Here is an 18,510-nt window from a genome sequence, read left to right as displayed (position 1 = left end):
GATTGTTGAACACAGCTTTTTGAGTCTTGGCCGTGACCCTAAGCACTCTGTTTTCTAGTATTACCATTGGAAACATTCATGCCACAAACACTTTAACTGGGTGAACCTTTTCAGATTGTGACTCAGCTTTGCTAGAGTCCTCAGATAGAGGTGTCCAGAGTTCTTAAGCATACTCTTTTTGCTTTGAACCACGACTTTAACCGCTTAGTCTCAAGCTTTTCATTTGACACCTTCACGCCACAAGCACATGGTTAGGGACAGCTTGGTTGAGCCGCTTAGGCCAGGATTTTATTCCTTTGGGCCCTCTTAACCACTGATGCTCAAAGCCTTGGGCCCTTTTGCCCTTGCCTTTTGGTTTTAAGGGCTATTGGCTATTTTTTCTTGCTTATTTTTTCCTTTATTTTTTGCCACTTTTTATTATTTTTTTTATTTCGTATGCAAGCTTTTTCATTTTCTTTTTGCTGCTTTTTCTTGCTTTAAGAATCAATTTATGAATTTTTCAGATCACCAATAATACTTTTCCTTTTTCCTTATTCTTTCAAGAGCCAATATTCATAAATTTCAACTTCAAATATGCACTTTTTATTTCATACATTCAGAAAACAAAAGCAGATGACACCACATCAAACTAATTAAACTAATCTTATTTTAGACTTGAAATTCATGCATCACTCAATTCTTTTCAACAAAAATTTTCAATTAAGCAAGGTGAGAGATATATGGAACATTTTACAACTTAAAGACATCAATGCAAATGATAATGCAACTAGAATAAGAGAACAGAAAATAAACAAACAGAAAATAGAAAAATAACAGGAAAGGGGTGTAAAGAGAACGAATCCACCTGAATGAATGGTGGCTAGTGCTCCTCCTTGAGGATCCAATGTAGTGCTTGATCTCTTCTATGTCACTCCTTTGTCTTTGTTGAAGCCGCTGCACAGGTTCATGTGCATGCCCTCTAGTTTGCTCCATCCTCTTCTTCTATACTTAAGAGTGATGGAAATCACAAAGCAAAGCTTTTGCAACACCAAACTTAAGAGTTTTGCTCGTCCTCGAGCGAATATGATCAATAAGGAGGAAAAAGGTGGAGTAGGTGGAGCTTCTGTGGGACCCTTTGGTCCTGAGAGGCTAGAGAATTCCAGATTCCCTGCTTCTCTGCATTAGCATTTGAATGCCTAGGGGCTGCTCCCTGGCTGGCGTTCAACTTTAACACTATTTTTGGAGTGTTCTGTGCTGTGAATTATGTCTCTGGACTGATGCACACACTACAAGAAAAAAGGCCTATGGCCACTCTTTTTTTGCTATGCTTTAAAAGCGTGGCCAAAAGTGGTCTATGGCCACGCTTTTGTGAGGGTAGCACTTGAATAGAAATTTGGCCACGTTTTTTTTGCTACGCTTTAAAAGCGTGGCAAAAATGGTCAATGACCACACTTTTATAAGAGTGGCAGTTGATGCGAGATTTAGCCACGTTTTTTTGTCACGCTTATAAAGCGTAGCCATAGAGAGATTTCGGCACGCTTTTAAAGCATAGCAACATGGTTTTATTATTGTGGCATTCGAAAAGCGTAGTCGTTAACTACAAGCCTTTTGGCACGCTTCAAAAGCGTAGCCAAAAGGTTCCTCCAGAAAAAAAAAAAATTAAAAATGCTTGTATACCCTTCAAATTAAAATGTTTGAGTGTTATAACTTAATCTTTTGAAATTAAAGATTCAGAAGCTCGTATACCCTTCAGAAGCTCATATATCCTTCTTCATTCAAAGACCCGCGCCGTAAGCCCTAACTCCTCCTTCTTCAAACATTAAGCCCTAACTCTGACGACACTCCACGGCGACGAACCACTCCTGCGACAACGACACTCCGACGAAGAACTACTTCGACAACACTCTGTGAAGAACGTAGCTGTGCTCGCAATGCCTCCGCCGGCAATCCCTCTTTCGGCACCCCTAACCCTCCTTCTGTGGTGACTCTCTCTGGCGGTGACTGCCTCCGCTCAGTTGCTGTCGCAAACCCGCCGTCGATGCTCCCTTCCGTTTCTGCAAACCTTAACCCCTTCGGCGCCACTCCCTTCCTGCTTAGCTTTGGAAGAAACTAGAATCTCCAGGCATTCATCGATCTTAGCTTCTTGCTTCTTTGTAAGTCCTGTTCTTATTCCTTTCTTTTATTTCTTTTCCTATTTCACACTTTCAGTCATCGATTTTCCGATGGTTAAATAGGATTTGAAAAAGTTTTAAAACTTGCGAAGAATATGCGTGGACTTACCCGCTGATGAAGAATGCATCATAGGGTAGGTACAATGTCTTTTGGAAACTCTGTTATGTTTATTGGATTTGATGAAATAGAATTCTGTATTTGATTCAAGTTTAATTTAAGTAGCAAGTCTCTGTAATCAAATCGGTGCATATGAGTTGGTTATGGTTGTGTTGTGTTGAATGTGTTAGTTGAATTGATTTATTTTTTGGTTAATATTATTTTTGGGATCTCACATTTTGCCATGATGGTTGCTTTGTTGCAGGTCTGTGCCTCCTCTTACATCACAGAAACATATTGTTTCTAATAAGAAAACAAAACAAAACAAAACCAAAAAAAGAAAGAAAGAAGACCATATAGATTATGACAGTAATAGTTGGATTTGGGAGGGGGTATACAACCACCCACATGTGTTGGGTGGTCTAATGGTTACAGCAGCCTTGCTGGGACTGTCGACGAGCTAGTTTGGGGGGATGACCAACCCCTGGTCTAATTTGGGGATTTTCCCTAAGAAGAGATCCGGTAAGAGGCGCGTTCGGGTTTACATGGATGGTTGTTTTGATCTGATGCACTATGGCCATGCCAATGCACTCAGACAGGCAAAAGCTCTAGGAGATGAATTGGTTGCGGGTCTGGGGAGTGATGAGGAGATCCTCACCAATAAAGGCCCATCTGTTTTGTCCATGGAGGAGAGGAACTAATATTTGGTCCTTTTCTGTTTTGCTCCTAGTGATTTTCTCTTAGACAAAATCTAATTCAGCTTAAACATAAGACTAGAGACTTTGCAGCAAGGGAATAAACTTGTTTGTTTGAATAACTCAAGTGTGCCAACATTGTAAAAGAATTAATGTTGAGAATGTATTTTGTCTTCCAGGCTGACCCTTGTCAGTGGATTGAAATGGGTGGACGAAGTCATAACCGATGCTCCTTATGCAATTACTGAGGAATTCTTGAATCATCTTTTCTATGAATACAACATTGACTATGTCATACCTGGGGATGACCCTTGTCTGCTTCCAGATGGAACAGATGCTTATGCTGCAGCAAAGAAAGCTGGCCGTACAAGCAAATTAAACGTACTGAAGGAGTTTCCAACATAGATATTGTTGGTAAGATTTGTCTCTTCTTATGTTCGAAGATAGCAGAAATCTTGTGTTGTTGATGGATAAAGTTAATTTTCTTGTTCCAAGTGTTATATTGATAAAAATTGGGTGGTAGGTGAAAGCTAATTATGTGTATGATCTCTGTTTCTATACAGGAAGAATTATGTCTTTGTTAAAAGATCAAAAAGCTCGCGAAGATCTTAATGGTACTGATGCAAAACCTCAAGAAGAAAGCAAGCCAAAGGTTTCCCACTTGTCCCAATTCCTACCAACTTCCTGACATATTGTAATGTTTTCAAATGGCAAGGTATTTTTATGATCAATGCTTATATATCTTGACTTGCTGCGACAGACACTGATTTGAAATTTATGCCACAATCATTGGTTTCAAGATGAAAATATTTTGAGCGAATTTGCTCATTAGTTTTTGGAAATATTTTGCATGATAATTCATTGTGGCTTCATCCTCATTTAAGGGCCTGGACCTGATGCTCGTATTGTATACATTGATGGGGCATTTGATCTCTTCCATGCTGGGCACGGTGAGGTATACATGAGTTTTCTATAGGTGTGCAACAGTCAAATAGCATTATTTGATATGGCTGTCTTAATTCAGTATTTCCTGTTCTCTCAGATACTTAAGAAGGCTAGGCAGCTCGGAGATTTTCTTCTTGTTGGTATCCACTCAGACGAGACTGTGAGGTATTCAATTTTTTATCACGTAAAATTGAAGTAACAGCTATGATCCAAGTTAATACTACTGTTTTAACTCTTTCCTAGCAGTCAATAGGCATTTGGTTTAAATATGCATGTAATGTTGTTACAAAGAATTTGATCCTTGTTACTTATTTAGCCTAAAATATGTTTTGTTTTGTTACTTAAGTTCACAACTATAACAGGTTTTGGGATCACATTTCTGTGTCTGAAATGGAAAAATCCTTGCTTTTTCAGCTGCTGCCTCTGCTTTTTTTATTTTTGATTTTTTTCAACCTCACCTTTTGCTTTCTTTTTTTTAATGTATGTGTTTTTTGAAGCCTCACAAACTTTAATTTTAAGTTTCAGGCTTTCTTTTTCTTTGGGGAGAGGAGAGAGAGGAGAGGAGAGGAGAGGAGATGAGAGGTTGTTCAGACTAGAATTGAATATCCCTTCTTATTTCTTTCTTTTTCATTTGCTGGGACTTCTTAGTTCTACATTTGCTAAAAAAGCACACTGCTTTGCACTTTGCAGCTCTCTAAATTATTTCAAGATTTTTTCCATTTTCTTCTCGTAAAGTTTCTTATTTGGAAACCACCTTTACTACTCAAAAACTAACATGTGAACTTATGAATTGAGCTATGAATATGAAATTATATATTATTTTTTGTGGAGGGGGAAGCAGGCCGGGAGAGGGGGTTTCATAAGATTATTTATGCAAATGAACATTGAATGGACCCATGAATGAACGTGGTTAGATAGTTGTTTTTGGTCCCCTTATTGTATAAAGTACTTAAGTATTTTTAATTGAAACAGAGAGCTTTTGATTGCCCATAATTTATCATGGGCTGCATTCAGGCCTAAAGGGTCATCATGGCTTTAAAATAATAGAAATTCTTTTCATTTTTATCACCTCCTGCGGTTACGTACTGGCCAAGAAAAGTGCTTCTAATGTAAGTCTCATGACCACTTTGGACTAAAATTCCATTTGTGGTGAAGTGTGTAATGTAACAGTTGTCTATGTTAGTTTTGAGTGAGTTAATTACTGAAATGCCCCCACCTCTGAAGTTTGAGTCTAACAAGAGGTCCTTGAAGCTTATGTACTCAAAATTGTAGGGAGGAGAACGGGAACTCTCTGAGTTAGCTCCATTGTTCTCATTATTATTATTATTATTAGAAGAAGAAGAAGAAGAGGTTGGTGACAAATCAATGAGGTACCCATCTTCTGGAAAGTTATTTGAGGCTCTTATAGTTCCACCATGTATCTGATTTCATCAAATTACAAACAAAATTTCAAACTCAATTGTTATGGTACTTTGAAAAAAAATGTACTTTGATTTGACTTTTTTTAATTTTACTTTTTACATTAAAAATGAGTTTAATTAGTATGTACGGTAAATACTATCATTTAATTAGATATTTATGTTTGTGTGATTTTTGTTGATGTCACAATACAAAATTGGATGTTTATGTAAAACAATTTTATGTTAAAATTATACACTAACTGAATTTTAAAAAGAAATGATAACAAAATTGTTTTACAAAAATATCTTCTAAAAGCACATTAGAAATTGTCATTTTCTTGGTGTAGTTATACCAACTATTTAACCATTGTGACAAAAACATATCAAGACTAATTAATTACCTGCATTCAAGCAAAAGGGTGTTACTTAAGGGCAATAGAGTTAAACACTGTCCACTATTAGATTCCTATAGAAATATCTCTCATGTCTAGATTCTGTTTTTTGTAATTCATCATGGGTACACTATATTTACCATGTGTGTGATGATGCAGGATATACCTGGGTTCTTTTAAACTGCTATGCTTTCCATGTATGTTTTACAAACAAAATATTGTTCTCTATTCTCTATTTTTTCAGGTGGGATACAATTTTTATGCACTTTTTTCTATTTTTGAACTTTCTCTTCTTTAATGATATGGAATCTGGAGCATAATATAGCTATTTTCTGTTACCAGCTTCGTATGTGATGTTGTGGATGGTTGGGCCACTCACAAATTCAATCAAGTTATAAGCTTTCTTGTAGAGGTCATACCAATTTTATTCTATCTGTTTATATAATTCTTTGACGAGTGTTATGTACACATTATCTGTTTCTAGTAAAGTTTTGCTGAACTGGTATGATTAGATGTTGTTTTAAAAATATATTGGATTCAGACTTAGGGGCTTTGTGGCATGTCTTGACCACAGAATGGGATAGCATTTCCTCTATACTAACTTGTTTAGTTTAAAAAGGTAACTAGTCTATTTGATAAATAAATATTAACCTGATTTTCTTGATTCAGTGTTGACCTTTGGAGCTGTTCTGGACATGGTTACAGACAGGTTATCTCTATCTCTTTCTGTTTCTGCAAGCCAAAGAATGCGTTGTTAAACTTATAGTTCTTTACATTGTTTGATTTTTGTGTTCTTTGAATTAATGTGGCTTTCTTAATATCAGAATTAGCACTGCTTGTCTACTTGTTATTCTTTCCCAAGTTTACAAGTAACATTTTTTCCTTTTTAATTGTTCATAATTTGCTGTCATTTAAGCATGGGCATGTAAACCTGGCTTTTGTGCTGAATTTGTGTAAAGGCCTGGCTTAATCTTCTTGTCCTTTGCTAGCATTAGATATTGCTAGCCAGTGGCTGTAAATGTACAGGTAATTCATGTCAACTTTGTCTTTTTGTTTTTCTTTAACTCAAATTTTATGATCCTGCATTTGCTAGTTTGGGGATGATGTTCTTTAGCTGCATTTTATTAGATCCTGCATTTCCCTTCTCTTTTTCAAGCTCCTGCTGACTCCCTTTTTTTCTTCTTCTAACGTTTGGATTTTCTAATTACAGACACAATTTTCGATTCTCAGGCGCATACAGCTCGCCATCTTCTTCAGGCGAGGTTTGCAATTTCTTAAACATCTTTATGCTTTTAGATCTACCAACATATTTTATTCGAAAATTGAAAACAACAATAGATGAATCATATGGATATAACTAACCACATTTCCTTTCCTTTTATTGTTGAGATCAGTCTGCTCTGTGTGAGGATCAGTGTTTTAAAATTGCGGCCATGGCGGCGCCATGGCGGAATGGCGTGGCGGGATTTGACCTCACCGCCATATGGTAGGCCACCGCAACGTGCTTATCACGGCGGGGCAAAAGGCGCCGCAATGGCGGTGGCGCCATGGCGGTCCGCCATGGAGAATGGCGAAAATGGCGGGTTTTTTCGAGTTTTTTAAAAAAATTCGGGGGTAATTGGGTAATTTTGCAAAACCCTAAATGAAAGTGTAACCCACCTTCAGCAGCTGCAGTTCAAAAACGAGCCTTCAACCTCCAGAACGGCTCTTTCTCTGTTCTCTTTCTCTCTTCTCTCTGCCTCCAATCACCGCTGAACTTAGCCACTGCCTGTCGCCGTCCGTCGCCGCCCGTCGCCGCCGCCGCCTGTTGCCGTTCGTCGCCGGTGGTGGTCACCGCCGTTCATCACCACAATTCCCTCTTTTTTCTGGTTTGTAGAAGTACCGTTTCTTTTTTTTTTTTTTCATTCAGTGAATCAGTTCACCCACTTCCCTGTCTCCTTCTCCTTCTCTTCCCTCATAAACTTCTCTTCCTCCAATTTTTTTTCCTTTCAGCTCAGTTCATCATGTCAACTTCTAGACCAGCCCCTGCCTCTACCCCTGTTCCTACCCCTGCCCCTGCCTCTGCCTCTGCTGGCCATGTTGCTGGAACTGCTGCTCGTCCTGCAGCTGCTGTCCGTGCCAGTAGGATTGATCCAGGGTGGAAATATGTTACTGCTGTAGAAGAGGGAAATACCAGTGACACCATATGTAATTTTTGTGGAAAAATTACGAGAGGAGGAATTACACGGGCAAAGGAGCACTTAATGATTAAGCCTGGGAATGTTGCTGGATGTAAAATGGTCCCAAAGGATGTTATTGCTGAATTATGGGAGTTCTACAACAAAAAAAAAAATCGAGGAAGACAAAGTTCTACGCCGGCAAGCACTGAGGAACATAATGTCAATGCTAGGGAGCTTGATTTAGATAGTTTGGGCTTTGGATTGTCAGAGGAAGATGCTCAAGGAATTGATGAAATTCCAAATCCAACTCCAATGGCAGCAGCTAGAGGGGGGGCAAGTTCTATGAGAGGTCCAATGGACTTGTTTATGAAAAGACCCGAAACTGCCATTGCAAGAAACAAAAAGGAGAAATTGAGGCAACAGAATATCAAGGAAGCATGTAATAAGGAAGCGGTTCGTAGAGTTCATCGATACATAGCCCGGTGGTTCTACCAAGCTGGGATTCCATTGAATCCAGTGAGGTTGAAGAGTTTTCAAGAAATGTTGTGGGCTGTTGGAAGCTTTGGTCCTAATTTACCTGCTCCCACTTATCATGCTCTAAGGGTGCCACTCCTTAATGAAGAATTAGAATACACCAAAGACTTGTTGAAGGGTCATAAGGAACAATGGGAAAAGTATGGCTTCTCTATTATGTCAGATGCTTGGACGGATAAGAGACAACGGAGCATTATCAACTTTCTTGTAAACTCTCCTGCTGGGACAATGTTTTTGAAGTCTATTGATGCCTCTGATTATGTGAAGACGGGTGAAAAAATGTTTGAGCTTCTTGATGGTATTGTTGAGGAAATTGGGGAGCAAAATGTTGTTCAAGTTGTAACTGACAACGGGAGCAACTATGTTCTAGCCGGTAAGTTGCTGATGGAGAAAAGACCGAATTTGTTTTGGACCCCGTGTGCTGCCCATTGTTTGGATTTGATGCTTGAAGACATTGGGAAGTTACCATTAATCCAAAAAACCATAAAAAGTGCCATTTCTTTGGTTAGCTTCACTTATAGCCACTCTAGCACTTTATCCATGTTGAAGCAATTCACAAATGGCAAGGAATTGGTGAGGCATGCAGTCACCCGATTTGCCACTTCATTTCTCTCTTTAGAAAGGCTTTATGAGGAGAAAGGAAATCTAAGAAGAATGTTCACTTCGGATGATTGGGTAAGGAATAAGTTGTCAAGGGAGGCAAAAGGGAGGGAGGCAACAAAGATTGTTATTAGGCCCTCTTTTTGGAATCATGTCAAGTACACCCTTAAGATCATGGGGCCTCTTGTTCGGGTGCTTCGACTTGTTGATGGGGAGAAGAAGCCGCCTATGGGTTATATATATGAAGCAATGGAGAAGGCAAAGGAATGCATCATGAAAACATTTTCTAATGATGTGAGCAAATATTCTGAAGTTTTTAAAATCGTTGACAACAGATGGAATTGCCAACTTCATCGTCCGTTGCATGCAGCTGGTCATTTTCTGAATCCGGATTTGTTTTATGATAATCCTCGCATTGAATTGGATTTAGAAGTTACAAAAGGGATGGTTTGAGTGCATCACTAGATTGGTGCCAAGTGTAGCTGTGCAAGAGAAGATATTGGAGGAGCAAGCACTATATAAGGCCGGCTATGGATTTTTTGGATCATCCTTTGCAAAATCTCAGAGGAAAAAGATTTCACCCGGTAAGATTGTTATAAATTTTACAAAACTTTATAAATTTAGTTCGATTAAAGGCTTAGACAAATTTATTTTAATTTTATAGCATTTTGGTGGCGGACATATGGGCATGAAACTCCAAACATGCGAGACCTTGCTATCAAGATCTTGAGCTTGACTTGTAGTGCTTCTGGATGTGAACGCAATTGGAGTATATTTGAGCATATTCATACTAAGAAAAGAAATAGGCTTGATCATGAAAGGATGGAGAGGTTGGTCTTCATAAAGTATAACCAACAACTCATCGAGAGGTACAACCTTAAAGATGAAGTTGACCCTATTGCACTCAATGACATTGATGAGTGTAATGAGTGGTTAGTGGGAGAAATTGGGACTGCCACCTTTCGAGATGATGATAATATGGATGATGATGCTGATTTGGTTCATCAAGATGACAACACTTTGAGTTGGAACCTTGTTTTTGAAGCAATGGGAGGACTTGAGCCTATGACATATACTAGAAGACAACAAAATAGAAAAAGAAAAGAACCTGCAACTGCAAGAGGTGGTGCAAAGGGTGGACCAAGTGGGTCTAAGGCTTCAAAAAAAGGAAAAAGAAAAGCAGTAATTGTGGAAGAGGAAGAAGAACCAGATTTTGAAGATGAAGAGGATTCTGAAAATGAAGAAGAACAAGAAGAGGAGATTCAATTCAATGATACTGAATCAGAGGATGATGAGGGGGTAGAGGGACACGATAATAATCGTGTTAATTTGGATGAATTTGATGAGAGCTAGAAATAGAATGTAGATGGTTTATAGTTTTTATGTTTTATGTCTTCTATTTTATGGCTTGCTTATGACTTTTGAGTTATGATTTGAACTTGATGTTATATTTATTTGCTAAATTTGCTACTATATTTGCTATATTAATTAGATGTTTTATGACTAGAAAGTTGCTTATATAGATAGATTTTATAGTTTATTATATTTGCAATTTTTCTGCATGTTTTTTTTGTACATATATGTGTATTTTAGGTAATCCGCCATTTCCGTCATTTTCCGCAACGCCATCCGCTATAACTTTATGGTGGATTTTTGGCTCACCGCCATAAGCCGCCATCCGCAATCAAAAACTATGGTGAGGATTTTCATTATTCATTTAGAGAAAACTCTAACTTCAAATGTGACTCGATCTGCCATTTCTGATAAGCTCTTGTATATACAAACAGCACAAATACTTATGAATAGTTGAATAACGATTGCTATTAAACTACTTCAGTTCTGTTGATTACTTATTTGAGATATCCATCTTTATAGGATGTCTTAGTATATTTTCATCACTTCATGCAAATTTAGTGCATTACCTGTGTCTCTGATCTAGTGCATTACTTGTGTCTCTTGTTAACTTTGTGAAATTAAAAATATGGATCATGATTATAAAATAGTTGTTTTTCTTTCCTCTGGATTTTGATGAGATACTTGTGGCAGGTATAGTGTTGCTATGTATGTGCTCATGCATACAAAGAAAGTAGGACTTCTTTGGAAGCAGAGTTTACACGAACTTTGCCGAAAGAACTCATGTAGAAGTGTCAGGGCATTATTTTGGAGAATAAATTCTGGTCACTACATTGTTTGGTTCCCACTATCACAATGTTGGTTTGCTATTTGCAATGTCTGGTCACTACTTTAAATGTTCAAAAAATATAGAAGTGATAAGAGTCTAACACTCATGATATTTTCCAGGGGCTAATGACTTTGGTCAACTAGGTGATAGAACCGAGGAGTGAAGGAAATATGTAAAGAAAGTAAAGCCATTAGGGTCAGAGTTTGTAAAATCTGTCTTGTATAATTCTTAATTCTCATTGAAATTCATTTTTGTTAATGCTTGTAAATTTTATGTACGCGGCTGTTGCATGTATACAGATGACATTGTTGTAGGCTTTTACCAAGTATTGAATGAAGGAACATAAATTTGAGTACTCCCATGTAGGCTTTTACCAGATTTTTTTTTTATATTTGATTTAGCTATAGCCACGCTTTAAAAGCGTGGCAATAGGTTTGTATCTAGACACACAACTTAAAAAACGTGGCTATATCTTGTTATTGGTACGCTTTTAAAGTGTAACCGTATGTCTCTATTGGCACGTTTTTAAAGCGTAGTCATATCTTGCTGTTGTGACACTTTAAAAGCGTAGCCATATTTGGCACATATGGCCACGCTTTACGCTTTTAAAGCGTGGCGATCTTTAAAAGCGTGGCAAAAAATAAAGCGTGGTGATAGAGCAACCGGCACCCTTGTAGTTGTGGCCCTTTCAAAAGCGTACTGGTAGCTCAAAAAGCGTGGTGAAAAGTTATCGCTATGTTTTTTTTGACTTTTTGCCACGCTTTAAAAGCGTAGCAAAAAGCTTGTTTTCTTATAGTGACATGATCATGACTCTAGACTGAAAGAAAAACAAAATGAAAATAAAATAAACAAAGTTGAGTAAAGTTAAGTTGCCTCCCAACAAGCGCTTTTTTAATGTCATTAGCTTGACAGATAACTCCTTTCAAGGAGGAAGACAGTCATAGAGGAATAAATCCTCATTTCTTACTGGGAACTTCCTTCTTGTGCTCTCAGGGAATAGCGTAATACGCTCAAGAGACATGATTTTATTCACTGCCTGAGGCACGGTTGGGCTTACAGCAGTATGTTGGTGTCCTTTTTTGTCACTTTCCTCTTCCATGGTAAATACCATGATAAGATAAGTGAATACCACCATCTTCCATGGTGAAAAGTCCTCAGTAGGGATATTCTTGTTTTTCCAGCCCCTAGTTATCTTCCTTCTGGGGCCTTCCTCCTTTGTGGATAGTGTACATCCAACATCAAACTTATTTTTGGTCTTAGGAGGGATTGAGTTAGTTCCATCCAAGGGAGGAGGCTTGGATGCTGAATCCTTTATGCAAGTGCCTCCCTTGTCAGGGGGTAATGGAGGGTCAAGGACCTTGAATACCATCCAGTCCCTATGCAAGGTAATCCTTGTTCCCTTTTGGATTCCCAGCTTCTCCATTACTATACTTGACCCTAGGTCACTGACGATTGGATTTTTGACGGTTTAGAATTTCACTAATGAAGTCTCGTTGTAAAGTATAGTTTCTAAACCAAACAATAATCCTTTCATACAAAAAGTTGTTTGTCACTAGTACAAACCCCTAAAATTTATAAACCGAAGTATTGGACCTCGGGTCGTTCTCCCTAGGACTTGCAATGAAGTGTCTTGTTATTGGTTGTGAGTTATTTTGGGGTTTTTTTATAAGAAACATGAAAGATAAATGGCAATGAAATTTTATTAACAAAATGGTCTTGACAAGGTTTGGTTGTCAAGGATCTTCATCATTATCACTAGCCACAAGTATGGTAGTTGCAAGGATCAATCCCATTTAGTCATCCTTTAATAAATAACAAAGGAAAGTCAAGTGAGTCATATCAATCCAAGTCCATAAGTCCTAGCTTTTTACTAATTGGATTAATGAAGGCTAGAGTCAATGGCTATCAACTATCAATCAATTGGACACTAGTAATTCAAGAAATCCTAAGTTACTTTCTCAAGCCAAGAACATTAAATTCTATTCTAACATTCTCCCAAGCATTTCATCAAACACTTGGAAGGTACAAAAGAAAAGTATACTAAATCACAACAAGTATGAATTCTAACAACAATTGAATACAAAGAATTAACAACAGCAATCAAGGAAATCACAATTATCATGAATTACCTCAAATTGCATTATTGAAAGAAAACAAAGGAACAACAATCTATCTAAAACAAAATGAAGAATTACAATTATTAAAGCACATAACTAGAAAGAGGAAGATGAGAAGAGTGAGAATTGATAAAGGAGAAGTGAATCAAGGCATGAATTAAACCTAGATCTAAGAAGAGAGATTATCCTAAACCTAATCCTAATTCTAGAGAGAAGTGAGAGTTTCTCTCTCTAAAACTAACTCTAAACTAAAACTAATGATGCTAAATGATAGATTGATGCCTTCCCCTTCTATCCTTGGTCCTTTTAATGCATTTTGGCGCCAAAGTTGGTTCAGAAACTCCCCAAGATCGCCAGGCACGTGCTGCTTTAATGAAGTCATGTGCGGACTGCGACGCGTGCGCGTACGGTACGCGTGCGCGTCCCTGGCCGATTCTGCAATGTGCGCGCGAGCGCCTTGTGCGCGTGCGCGTGCTTGGCTGATGTCATTTCTTTGACTTTTTATGCTTCTCTCCACTTGTATGCTTCATTCCTTGCTCCCTTTGATCCATGCCTAGCCTATTTCAATCCTGGAATTACTAGCATACACATCAAGGCATCTTATGGAATCAAGGAGGAATTAGAATTCATCAAAATAAGGTTTAAAAAGCATGTTTTTACACTTGAACACAAATACGGGAGAGATTACAAAACCATGCTAATTCATAGGCTAAGTGCGAGAAAAGGTCATCAAAATACTCTAAATTCAATACAAGATAAACCCTAAAAATGGGGTTTATCAGTCACACAGAGCCTTCTCAAAGGTCATGGTGCCTATAGTGCAAGGAATCAAAAAGCGTCCAGGGTCTGGAAGCTTCTGAGGTAGCTCTTCCTCTAAAGGCTTTGTACCAAACAGTTTGGCATTTAGCTTTACGAGAGCTCTTAGGTGCCGAACAACTTGCTATTCCCTAGTGTATTCATCCTCACTTGAGGATGAGTAGTCATCAGAACTCATACACTGCAGAAGTGCATTCAAAGGAACCTCAATAGTCTTTATGGTTTCCTTTGGTTCTGAGATAGAGGGTTCTTGAGTGGGCTTTAAGCTCTCAAGGGGTGTTCTCTCACTAGCGTTCAACTCCAGCTCTGTTAGCTTATTGGGCGTTGAACGCCCTTGCTGTCCACCCTGACTGGCGTTCAATGCCAGTCCCTCTAGTATTCTGAGTGTTGGACGCCTAGCAGGGGTGTCATTGCTGGCGTTTAACGCCACCTTCCTTGTTGTATGGACGTTGAATGCCCAGTGAGGGCTTCCTCACTAGCGTTGAATGCCTTCCTAGTCTCTCTAAACTTGGCCTCTACTCTAGTGGAAGGTATCAGATTTAAACTTAAGCCAAGATCATACAGGACTTTGTAAAAAATGATCTTTCCAGTAATCCATAGGATCTGAAAGCTCCATGGATCTGGCATCTTCCTTGGCAGCTCAGGTTGAATTAGGATACTATACTTCTTAGTATGTATCTCTATTTCATCTTTCCTTAGGTCCTTCTTTTCAAATACCTCTGTAAAAGAGATATTAACTTGCAGTTCCTTAAGGGCTATTGGGGAATGAGCTAACTGCTCATCTGCCAGTTCTTTCTGCATGCCAAGGGAATGTGGCTCTTGAGGTTCTTTTATCTCTACAAGATGGAGCTTTGTGATTATCACAGACTCCTCTTGTATGCCTGATGAGCGGATAATTTATACGCTTTTTGGCATTATTTTTAGATAGTTTTTAGTAGGATCTAGTTAGTTTTTAGTATATTTTTATTAGTTTTTAAGCAAAATTCACATTTCTGGACTTTACTATGAGTTTGTGTGTTTTTTTGTGATTTAAGGTATTTTCTGGCTGAAATTGAGGGACCTGAGCAAAAATCTGATTCAGAGGCTGAAGAAGGACTGTAGATGTTGTTGGATTCTGACCTCCGTGCACTCGAAATGGAATTTTTGGAGCTACAAGAGTCCAAATGGCACGCTCTCAATTACGTTGGAAAGTAGACATCCAAGGATTTCTAGAAATATATAATAGTCCATACTTTGCCCGAGTTTAGATGATGCAAACTGGCATTTAACACCAGCTTTCTGCCCTATTCTTGCGTTAAAAACTAGAAACAAGTTGCAAAGCAGAGTCAAACGCCAGAAACAAGTTACAAACTGGCGTTTAACTCCAAGGAAGACCTCTACACATGAAAGCTTCAATGCTCAGCCCAAGCACACACCAAGTGGGCCCGGAAGTGGATTTCTGCATCATTTACTCATTTTTGTATCCCTAGTGACTAGTCTAGTATAAATAGGACTTTTTACTATTGAATTTTCATCTTGGTATCTATCTTTGATCAGTTTATGCAATCTTAGACATTGGGGGCTGGCCTCACAGCCATGCCTGGACCTTTATCACTTATGTATTTTCAACGGTGGAGTTTCAACACACCATAGATTAAGGGTGTGGAGCTCTGCTGTTCCTCGAGTATTAATGTAATTACTACTGTTTTCTATTCAATTCATGCTTATTCTTATTCTAAGATATTCATTCGCATTTCAACGTGATGATCCGTGACACTCATCACCATTCTCACTTATGAACACGTGCCTGACAAACACTTCTGTTCTACCTACGAAAGCTAGAGTGTGTATCTCTTGGATTCCTGGTACATGCATTTGATTGCCTCTCCTGACAACAGAGCCTTCAATTCTTTAAGATTAGAGTCTTCGTGGTATAAGCTAGAATCCATTGGCAGCATTCTTGAGATCCGGAAAGTCTAAACCTTGTCTGTGGTATTTCGAGTAGGATCTGGGATGGGATGACTGTGACGAGCTTCAAACTCACGACTGTAGGGCGTGGTGACAGATGCAAAAGGATAGTAAATCCTATTCCTACACGATCGAGAACCAACAACTGATTAGCCATGCGGGAAACCGTAGAGGACCATTTTCACTGAGAGGACGGGAAGTAGCCATTGACAACGGTGACATCCAACATACAGCTTGCCATGGAAAGGAGTATGAAGGATTGGATGAAGGCAGTAGGAAAGCAGAGATTCAAGAAGGATAAAGCATCTCCAAACACTTATCTGAAGTTCCCACCAATGATTTACGTAAGTATCTTTATCTTTATTTTACGTTTTATTTATCTTTTAATTATTAAAACTCCATAACCATTTGAATCCGCCTGACTGAGATTTACAAGGTGACCATAGCTTGCTTCAAGCCGACAATCTCCGTGGGATCGACCCTTACTCACGTAAGGTTTATTACTTGGACGACCGAGTACACTTGCTGGTTAGTTGTGCAAAGTTGTGAAAAAGAGTGATATTACAATTGTGCATACCAAGTTGTTGGCGCCATTGAGATCACAATTTCGTGCACCAAGTTTTTGGCGCCGTTTGCTGGGGATTGTTCGAGTTTGGACAACTGATAGTTCATCTTGTTGCTCAGATTAGGTAATTTTCCTTTATTTTGTTTTCAAAAAAGTTTTCAAAAATCTTTCAATTGTTTTTTTCTTTTTCGTTTTTCTAAAAATAATTTTTGAAAAATCCAAAAAAAATTAATAAAACCATAAAATCAAAAATATTTTTATGTTTCTTGTTTGAGTCTAGAGTCAAGTTTTGAGTTTGGTGTCAATTGCATGTTTTTAAAACTTGTGCATTTTTGAAAAATTCATGCATTGCATTCTTCATGATCTTCAAGTTGTTCTTGATGAGTCTCCTTGTTTGATCTTCATATTTTCCTGTTTTGTGTCTTTTCTTGTTTTCCATATGCATTTTCGAATTTTTAGAGTCAAAAGTCCAAAAATTTCTAAGTTTGGTGTCTTGCATGTGTTTCTTTTCTTAAAATTTTTCAAAAATAAGTTCTTGGTGTTCATCTTGATATTCATAGTGTTCTTGCATGCATCATTTGTTTTAATCCAAAATTTTCATGTTTTGAGTCATTTCTGGTGTTTTTCTCTCTCATAATTAAAAATTCAAAAAAATAAAAAATATCTTTTCCTTATTTCTCTCATAAATTTCGAAATCTTTTTCATTTTTTTCTTTTATATTTTTGAAATTTTTTTAAAAAAATGATTTCAAAATCTTTTTCTTAATTTCATTTCAAAATTTCAAAAACTTTACAAACAATTAATGTGATTGATTCAAAAATTTGAAGTTTGTTACTTTCTTGTTAAGAAAGGTTCAATCTTTAAATTCTAGAACCATATCTTTTAGTTTCTTGTTAGTCAAGTAATCAATTTTAATTTTAAAAATCAAATCTTTTTCAAAACAAATTTCAATCATATCTTTTTTTTCAAATTATATCTTTGTCAATCATATCTTTTTCAAAATTAATTTCAAAATCTTTTCTAACTTATTATCTTTTCAAAATTGATTTTCAAATCTTTTTCAACTAACTAATTGACTTTTTGTTTGTTTCTTATCTTTTTCAAAACTACCTAACTACTTTTCTCTCTCTAATTTTTGAAAATTATTAACCATTTTTTCAAAAACAATTTTCAAAAACTCCTCTCTCTCATCTCATTCTATTTATTTATTCATTTACTAACACTTCTCTTCATCTTAAAATTCGAACCCTCTCTTCTCCTTTGTGTTCGAATTTTTCTTTTCTCCTTCTTCTATTCTTTTCTTCTTCTACTCAAATAAAGGAATCTCTACACTGTGACATAGAGGATTCCTCTTCTTTTATGTTTTCTTCTTTTTCATATGAGCAGGAGTAAGGACAAGGACATTCTTGTTGAAGCAGATCCTGAACCTGAAAGGACTCTGAAGAAAAAGCTAAGAGAAGCTAAAGCACGACAATCCAGAGAAAACCTTACAGAAAATCTCGAAAAAGAAAGAGACATGGCCGAACCCAACAAGAATGCAAGGAAGATGCTTGGTGACTTTACTGCACCAAATTCTAACTTACATGGAAGAAGCATCTCAATCCCTGCCATTGGAGCAAACAATTTTGAGCTAAAGCCTCAATTAGTTTCTCTGATGCAACAGTATTGCAAGTTTCATGGACTTCCATCAGAAGATCCTTTTCAGTTCTTAACTGAATTCTTGCACATATGTGATACTGTTAAGACCAATGGAGTTGATCCTGAGGTCTATAAGCTTATGCTTTTCCCTTTTGCTGTAAGAGAAACAGAGTTAGAACATGGTTTGACTCTCAACCTAGAGATAGCCTGAACTCTTGGGTTAAGCTGTTCACGGCTTTCTTAGCCAAGTTCTTTCCTCCTCAAAAGCTGAGC

At 37.6% G+C, this 18,510-nt stretch overlaps 2 pseudogenes; both read left to right on the top strand.

Annotated features, from left to right (window-relative positions):
* The first annotated feature begins 2,231 nt into the window (after nt 1-2,231).
* LOC130981362 (ethanolamine-phosphate cytidylyltransferase-like) lies at nt 2,232-4,926 on the top strand (annotated as a pseudogene).
* A 2,669-nt stretch (nt 4,927-7,595) lies between these two features.
* LOC130965867 (uncharacterized) lies at nt 7,596-11,509 on the top strand (annotated as a pseudogene).
* The last annotated feature ends 7,001 nt before the right edge of the window (nt 11,510-18,510 follow it).

This window comes from Arachis stenosperma, chromosome 1 (assembly GCF_014773155.1).
Source record: "Arachis stenosperma cultivar V10309 chromosome 1, arast.V10309.gnm1.PFL2, whole genome shotgun sequence".
Classification (NCBI taxonomy): Eukaryota; Viridiplantae; Streptophyta; class Magnoliopsida; order Fabales; family Fabaceae; genus Arachis; species Arachis stenosperma.
This window is presented reverse-complemented; position numbering and strand designations above follow the sequence as displayed.